Source organism: Podarcis tiliguerta (assembly GCF_965153285.1).
Source record: "Podarcis tiliguerta genome assembly, chromosome: 4".
NCBI lineage: Eukaryota > Metazoa > Chordata > Lepidosauria > Squamata > Lacertidae > Podarcis > Podarcis tiliguerta.
The window spans coordinates 45,428,811-45,438,029 of record NC_139537.1 but is presented as its reverse complement, the minus strand read 5'-3'; positions in this window follow the sequence as shown (position 1 = coordinate 45,438,029).

The window sequence follows — 9,219 nt, the reverse complement described above, 5'->3', positions numbered from 1 at the left end:
GCAAACAATCCCCATATACTCAACATTCCATGCACATACGATGTAAATAATAAGTTTGTGAATAGTTTACAAACAGTTTGTAAATAGTTTGGAATGGATTGCATCAGTTAGGTGTCTTCTACTCTCCATCTTAACAGATGTCCCAGAGTGAGTCATGGGTAGCTAGCGGTGGGGGTAAAATAGCATCTTGTTTTGTATACATCTTAGCAGAATTTTTATACATGTTTTTTGCTCTCACTCAATTCTGTTCAACGAAGAAAGAAAGAAAAAGACAGAGTTCTGATCCCTTTAATAGTTTTGTAGAACAGGGACTTTCATCCGGTATAGTTGTTGCTAGCTATGCTTACTGAAATCCCCTCTTCTTCAAGACTATTGAAGGTGCATGAGCTTTGTCCTTAATAAATAATAATTTATTTGTTTAAAAAAACTATTTGGGTACATGAAGAGTTAATAGCCGACCCAGACAGTCCCCCGCTGATCCGGTAATGAGTAAGCAATGCAGCTGAATGTCAATGGCTTGCTGTGAACTTGGGTAACCCAGCTGAGTCCTGCGGTTGCCAAAGCTGGAGGAGGTAATCAGCTTGACCTCTGTGACCTTCCTGAGGCTGTTTCTGTGTCTTGCATCTACAAGTCGGTTTGCATATGACTGCTACGTGCTGCTTTGGCGGAGTGTGCAACTGTTTTATAACAACTATGTTTGCGTCAGCTGGTGAAAGTAATCTAATATACCTTAGTCCGGTGGCTATATGTTGCGCTGTACAGTATGTAGTCATTTCTTTCTAACTGGAGTGTAGAATCATTCCCACCTGGGAAATCTCTTCAGGATTTCCAGGAACGGCTATGGCATCTGACCTTCAACTGTTATTAAAAGAAGTCAATGATTGTATAACTGCCTGTAAGAGATCTTCATTTCTTCTGGGTCTTTGGTTTCATCAAATGCCTACACATTCCTGAGCTTCACAGCTTCTTTATTCCTTTACTTGTTTATCCCTCCATAAGTATTTGTTTATTCCTTCACAGTACTTGTTTATCCACTAGCTTTTTTTTTTTTAATGCTTGGTTGCAGAGGACTCCCATTCCTTTCATATTCAAAACAGATTGATTTTGATAGCAACAGTTAAGCTGTTCCGGTTACCCCAGAGAATTGAAATGCTAGCTGGTTTGTATCTCATCTCCGGTGATTTGGTCTAACAGCTTATTTCTATAAGGTTTCTACAACTGTACTGTAGACCCAAACTACAGTGCATACTTTGTGTTTGTCGGCAATGGGCGGGGAGGGGGGACAGGACGATTTGCTGGGGAGAAGGAGCAGCTGCTTGCTTAACCCTTCTTCCTCTTTTTCAATTTTTGATTCTCCTCCAAGATAGCTCAGAAAATTGAGCCAATTATGAGATGAACAGGGAAGCTTGCTCATTACTCATTATTAGTATTTGTTATGATTTTGTCTCCCATCCCTGAGGCTCATGGTAAATGACATTTGGGATATAATATACAGTCCATAAGTCTTATGGAACTAAGGCTGCAATGCTGAGCACACTTACTTAGGAGTAAGCCCTAAAGGACATGGTTAACATAGGATTGCATTATGCATAAGATTTACCACTGGATCTGTATAAATAAGATTGGGCAGTGCTTTTTTTCTATATATAAAAAAAGTTTAGGGGTACTCTCTCTCATTTTCCTACTCATATTGAAATACTGCCCCTCAATGAGGCCAAACTTAGATTCATTCACAAACTGTTTAAAGGTATGAGTACCCCTCCGTCCCCCCCCCCCAGAAAAAAAGCACTGGGATTGGGCAGTAAAATGGACACACACATATACTGTATATCTGCCTTGCATTGTACAGAGTGGGAAAGGTTAGGAAACCTTGTTAAGTGGTAAGACGTCCCTTCGTTAGCTACTTGATAAATTGTTGATCTATTTGTAATCTGTGACAGGTGATGATGAGTGGGAAAGGTATTCAGCCATGGATAGAGTTCTAGGAGGCTCCACCAAGGCTAGTGTAAAGTAAGCATGAAAAGCAAGAACCTGCGCAAATGAAAAAAAGGGCGGATCCAGTGAGATTTGGGGCAAACCTGCATAAAAGGCCTTATGGGAGCAACTGGAAATTATGAATATAAAGCAAGTAAGCTAGAAGGGTTCAGAGGAATGCTTGGCCAGGCAACCAATGGGACATGAGGTTGCTGCAATCCTGACTGGAGATGGGAACATGAAGGGCCATCAGGTGTTCTTGGAGCACATTGTCAGGAGTACGTGCAGGAGCCAGGCCCTGTGACTAGTAGGGCCTTGCAGGACTGGGGCCTTCCTGAGTTTGGCCTGGAAGGGCAAGGCGCAGCCACACAGGTGAGGCTTGACAGAAGACTCATAGCACCTGGTAGCAAGGGCTGGGAGGGATATATACGACCAGCATTTCCCTCTGACTCTTTGCCACAGCAACACGCTACCCACCTAGCTGTGCTTTGGCATCCTGACTCCTGGTATTCTGACTCTTGGACTCTTGGCTTCCTGACTCCTGGCTTCCTGACCTCTGGACTGCTGATTCCTGCTTCCCGACCTCTACCCTGGTCCCGATGTACCAAGCCGGGACTACCCGTAACCCAGACACACATACTTTACATGGAGATGATATTCAGTTTCAGCAGTTAAGGTGGTGTCTGGAATCTCTAACCCTTCAGATGTTAAACTATAACTCATCGTCCCTGGCCATTTGCCACGCTGGCTGGGGCTGGTGGCAGCTAGAATAAGGGCCAGATGTTCCTTATCCCTGGTCTAGGCCCTAGCAGGGAAATGCTTTTGAATGGTTGTTTCTGCTGCCATAGGGGCATTATGACCTGGCAAACTGGTAATGTGGGGGATTAGTGGGCACTGTGGAAAAGATTTTCACATATTTCTTTGAACTAGCTGGCCATTGGGGGGGGGGGGGTTCAGGTTTCCTGTTTAAATGTATTGTAGCTGTTTTACCCTTTGCCCAGATTGCTGTGGCTTCTTTGTTTTCTCATCGGTGTGCAGGAATATCAATTGGGAAACACGCAGAGGTCCATTTCTGCTTGAGTCATTGATGAAACAGAGATGATGATCATGGTTATAATACAGCAGAAGTGGAGAGATATGAGAGGAGGAAAGAGATGGAGCTTTAAAGTATAACAGAAAGGGCAGAAATAAGGTTAAGGACAAAGAGAAGAAGGTGATAAACAGAGGGTGGGAAAGAGGAGCCACAAAGACAAAGATATAAAAGAGAACAGGTTAATTGGGAAGGTCGAGAGAGAGAGAAATGTCAGCAAGGCAAAGAGACAGGCAGACATTGGGGGAAGACCTAGGAAAGCGCATGTCTCAGAGAGGGAGCAACACAAACAAGAAGGCACGAAGGATGAGGTGCAAGTAGTTTTGAGGGGATGCTACAGTGAGAACTTGAAGATCTCATAGAAGGAAGGGGATGGAATAAAGTCATCTTTTTACTATAATCTAATTTGCAGTGCTCCTTCATGTCTGTAATTGGCTCATTAAATGTGTCACAAGGAAGGAAATGTGAGTTTTATGGATTTGGTTTAATGAAAATTCATACTGTTATACTTTTGCTACAGGGTCTGAAACTGTAAGGCTGGTTTTTAAATTTTTAGATTTGATTTAGTAAGAGAAGTCTTTAGGGGATGCTTGTTTCCAGCTATGCAGGTAGTAACAGGTAGAGGAGGGATAAGAACATTGAAGCTGGTTCTTGTAAAATGTCCTGAAGAGGACTTCCTGCTGTGGCAGTTTTGTGGTTTGTGTGGGCAAATTTTGCAGGTGCATCAGGAGGAGGATTTAGGACACAGTTCGAGTCAAATCTTCCATCAAACCATCATATTCCAGTAAATCTCCAGAATGATTAAAATAAAAATGAAAATTGGGCTGTCCTTCTCTTGTCCTAGCCCAACCCCTTGGGGCTTCCACGCTGGCAGTAGATGTGGCCAAAAGTCAGTGCGGCTTTGTATGCACACATACAAGATGTGCACATATACAGGGCATGCAGCTCTGTTGAGGGGACTCATTTCTGCCTCCCCTTAGGGCTAAATAGATTGCTCTGTACAGTTCTGGTTATCCTGTCTTAAAAGTAATATTGTAGTACTGGAAAAAGTCTCAGAAAGGCAAGCTCAAATGATTCTGTTCCTTACAAGGAAAGCCTAAAACAGGCCTTTCTGAGCCAAAGGCCACATTACCCCAAGGGAAAGCTGCGTTTCAGTCCTGAGCAAAGCCAAACCCAAATATTGGTGGGGTAAAATCCACATATAACCACAAATCTACATCACCCCCCACCCTGTAGGTTCCATAGAAGAATCATATTTGTAATTCTTAGTAACGCCACTTAAATTTCACTTTCCATGAGTGTGAACAACAAACTATGACCCCACCTTACTGTTAGGTCAGAACTGGGAACTATTGTTTATTTGGACTGAAACACAAACCGTGATATGAAGCCAAGTTTTGTCCTTGTATTCCTGATCATGGTTTGCTAGTGGGGAAAAAGTCATGATCCACAGCTCAGATATGATACTGATCCAGGGATTGCAGTTTGTTACTCATGCTCTTGGTAGGAGAGGAGTGAAATGGGAGCGATCCCTGCAGTCATGGTAAACCATAGAGCAAACGAGGCCAAGTGTACCGTAATTAATTTATGTCATAGATTATGGTCAAAATCCTATGCGGAGTTACAAGGGGAGGAAATCCTACTGAACATAATAGGGCTTAGTTCTGAGTAAACATCAAGAGGATTTAGGTGGCAGTTGCAGATTAACATAGGGAACAAATCCACCGAACCAGCAGAACTGAGTAAAGTGAATAGGATTGCCTTGTAAATCAAGAACTGGAGATAGAAACTATTGCTTTGAAGAGAATTAAATTAATGCAGAGACCATGAGCCTACCAATGACTACCTATTGCACCAGTTGTAATACAGCCTCAGTGTTTGATGACAGTACAATTCTGAGTACAGTAAGCCTGCAATTTACATGGATTTAAGTTGCAGGCTTACTATGCAGTGAATATGCATTCTTGTGAACTACTCAGAGGCATCTATTTGGTTCCTGTAGTAAGCAGAATACTGAACTAGATTGACCTTTAACTGACAGGAGGGCATTTCTTCTGTGGTCCTAAGGCAGGGCTGGGGAACTTGTGGCACACCAGATGTTGTTGGACTCCAGTTCCCAACAGCACCAGCCAGCAAAACCCAATGGTCAGGAATGATAGAACTTGTAACCCAACAACTTCTGGAGGGACACAAAGCCAACCATCCCTGTTTATATGCTTGCCCTGATCCATGATGGTGCAAGAGTGGATTGGAACTGATTCAATCATCTAAACCACTGTGAAAATTGTCATTTTGAAGCAGAGTCAGTGTCTTTGAGGAGGTTAATGGCTTAAAAGGGAATTGAACTATCTCAGCTCTGAAATCAAGTATTATGATTTTGGAACGAAATGGTAGCAGTGACAGTTATTTTAAATGGACTGTCAATTTGGGACTATCTCACTTGCCCCAAGGGGGTAATAAGCCTAGAACATGAATATCAGAGTCAGTTTTAGAGGTTGTGTGCCCACAGCATTGTAACATCATCGCGGGAGCAGGGTAAAATGAGTATGTTCACAGACCTTGGTCGGAAGTCACACTTTTGCACTAACACATCACCTGTTGCAAGTCCCTTAAATTAAAAAGGTGGCCTTTGTCCAGCTTGGTGGTCCTGGCCTTCCTTTCAGCTGCATGTGCCAAGCATCCCTTGTGAATCCTGCAGCACGGATAGGTGACAGCATTGGTCTTCTGGTGAATTGGTGAGAGGGTTGCCACCATCCACACCACATATTCCCATGACAGTGGCTCTAGTGGAATAAAGTAGAACTTTAGTGCTTCCGCTAGTTCATTTCGCATAACTTCATTTCTGTTGTAACTGCTTCCAGAAAAAAAATCACTTACAAATCCGAAAATAGCAAAAGTGACAAAATGTGAGACAGTATATCAGCATGCAGTTCTTTCCTGCTGTTACCATGAGTGAATCATGCATGTGTGGAAAGGGTGGTGGAAGAGTGACATTGTGCACTGGTGTTCATTGTTGTGTCACACCACTGGTGTGAATGAAATTTAGCATGAAATGCCAGTATATTGATCAAAAAGCCACAGTCTCATAATGCAGCAGGAAGTGCAGCATGGAAGGAACATTAGGAAATGGGACAGCAGCACTAGCATTATAATCCGGAAAACTAACACAGTATTTCCCCACATCTGAATGCACCCTTAAACTTAGAGAAAAGCTTCCCATTGATTAATTCCACAAAATGTTTTAGTGGAGATGGAGGATAAATACTGAGGAGTCTCAGGTTAAAATCTCTGCAAAGCTCAAAAGGCCCTTAGCTGGAACTGTCTAATAAATAACTCCTGATTGTATCCTCACCTATATACCAAATGAGTGTGTGTGTGTGTGTGTGTGTGAGGGGAGACACAACTTTGTTTCCCCCCTATTGATTTTCTGCCTGTGATCAGAAAGCAAAGCTCCTAGATGCTTTTCTTCCTTTTTCTTCTTCTTTACATGGGCACGGTGGACTCCAACAATATTTTCCGCGTTTGTATGGTTGGTTGGAAACTTTAGCCCCATCAAAAGGGAAGTGCAGTGCTTTATGTGATGGATGGCTTGGCCCTAATAGTTATTTTAAGTTGCAGGACTCCTTATGCGAAGTAATAAGAAGAGTGCCTCTAAGCACTCTAACCCCACGTAGCTGCAATTTAGTGCCACACTTGTAATGCTATGGTCACTCACCACCACGGAAGTTATGTATACAGTCACAGATCTTCATTGGACATTTTATCATTTTTACTTACAAATACATATTATCCCTTCCTACAACAAGATGGTTCTTACTGCCAAGTAAATATACTTTCTCATCAGGGCAGCAGAAAGAATCATTTTATACCTATAGTCATGACGGTGCCATTATGCATTTCAAGTTACAATCCTCTGGTTCTTGGGAAGGCACCGCAGGGGCAGAAGATATTACAGATCTCCCTTTCTGAAAGTGGAGAGATAACTGTGCCCTTGAAGAGGAAGATCTGACCCCCCCAAGGGCCCTTACTTACTGCCACAGAAACATTTGGTGGCTCTTGCCAGACCAGAATCAGAGCTCCGTCCGAGGCAAGAGGAAAGTGTTCTGGTGTGTGTGTGGCATGTGTGCTGGGGGTGGATCCGGGAAAGCAATCTAAAACATGCTGAAGCATATGAAATACTGTACATATGTTCCCCTCTCACTGGAAGACAATGGGAAGGATAATGTTTTTGACAGAGGAAGGAGGAGGAGGAGAAATAAAAACGGGCAAGTGCCACTCCATTATCACTTCTGACTTGGCTGCATGAGCCCGGCAGAGCATTGGAAACAGTGGTATGTCCTCTTTCGGTTCTCTCCTGCTTACTTTTTCAGATTGCTCCATAAAATTAATTTTTTCTTTTAAAAAAAATCAGAGTTGCCTCTCAGAGAACACCCTCCCATCAGACGTCAAGGAAATAAACAACTATTTTAGAAGACATCTGAAGGCAGCCTTATTTAGAGAAGTTTTTAATGTTTGATGTTTTATCGTGTTTTTAATATTCTGTTGGGATCCGCCCAGAATGGCAGGATACAATGGTACCTCTCGTTACCAACTTAATTCGTTCCGGAGGTCCATTCTTAAGCTGAAATCCTTCTTATCCTGAGGCGTGCTTTTGCTAATAGGGCATCCCGCTGCATGCCCACCTCTGGCGCGTGATTTCCATTCGCATCCTGGGGCAAAGTTCGCAACCAGGAGCAGCTACTTCTGGATTAGCGGAGCTCGTAACCTGAAGCGTTCGTAACCAGAGGTACCACTGTATCTATTATTATTATTATTATTATTATTATTTAAAAAATAAAATTTTGTATTAGTAGTAGTAGCAGTAGAATGTAGTAGCTGTGAAGTGCAGGACGGGAATCGACTGATGGCTGACATAAGTGAAGTAAAACACATCTAAAGTAGGGTGGGAGTGACTGTAAGGCCATTAAGTCCAGAATCTAAAATTGCCGCCATGGCCAGGTTCTTCCTCCACTGTCAGAGGCAGTATGCCTCTGAGTACCAATTGCAGGAAATCACAGGTAAGCAAGTGCTGTTGAGCTCAGCTTGCATGCTTCCCCCACACATTTGGTTGGCTGCTGTGAGAACAGAATGCTGGCCTGATCCAGAAGGCTTTTTCTTTGTTCTTATGCCTAAGCGCACAACTGCTTATTTTCTTTTCACCTGTATAATACCTGTTACGGTCCATGATTAGCTACCTCATTGTATTATATAATATGCATTTTAATGCATTTTAATACTTCCACAAATCTTTCAGGGTTGACAACTGGTAAAAAGTGGAACAATCAGAGAGCATATTCACTATTCCCCAGTTTAATCATATGCTGGGTTTATGCAGATTTTCCTGGATAAATTAACCTGTATTCATTTATTAAGGTTAGTTAACACATTAATTCCCTGGGGAGGCAGATTTACTACAGATTTTAAAAATTGCTTTTCCAAGTTAGTTCAGAATTGGTTGGGAGCCAGCTGAGTCCTGCTCTGAAAAGAGATGGTGCTTTAGCTGAATGCATTCAGTAATGAATTACGTGCATTTTGAGAACAAGAAAACATTGCAATGGGAAGCTCGGATATATATGAACTGTGCAAGAAACACAGCAGTGTATATAATGACCTTTGCTAGCAGTGTTGTCATATGAAGAAAAAATTCAGAAACTGGGTAAGCCCAGACTCAAATCTACTGACCTAGAGGACGAAGGAATGATAACCCAAGTTGTCATTGACCCTGGCTGCCCAGACGGCACTCTGTGCTGTTGTTTATACAAGAAGGGATTGTTCTTGAACAGCTTCCTCTTCAATGCACTAAAAGGGAACATTATTATTATTATTTCCAATTCTTCCTCCTTTCAACTCCTGTCTTGCAGATTACCTAGGCAAGCTGACTAATCAAAGCATGAGTGCCAGGGGAATCACAGTCTGACAACGTTGAGTGATGGTTGGCACAGGTAATTGCTGATTGGATTGAAATTGATTGCCATTCCTCACTGGCACATGAGAAGCTAACAAAGATTCACTGGCCACAATCCAGTGCACATTTATGTGCACTTAAGACCCGCTGACAACTGCTGCTGTGGCCTCAACGTCAGACGAAAAGATGGTAGCAAATGGAAAGTGCTCAT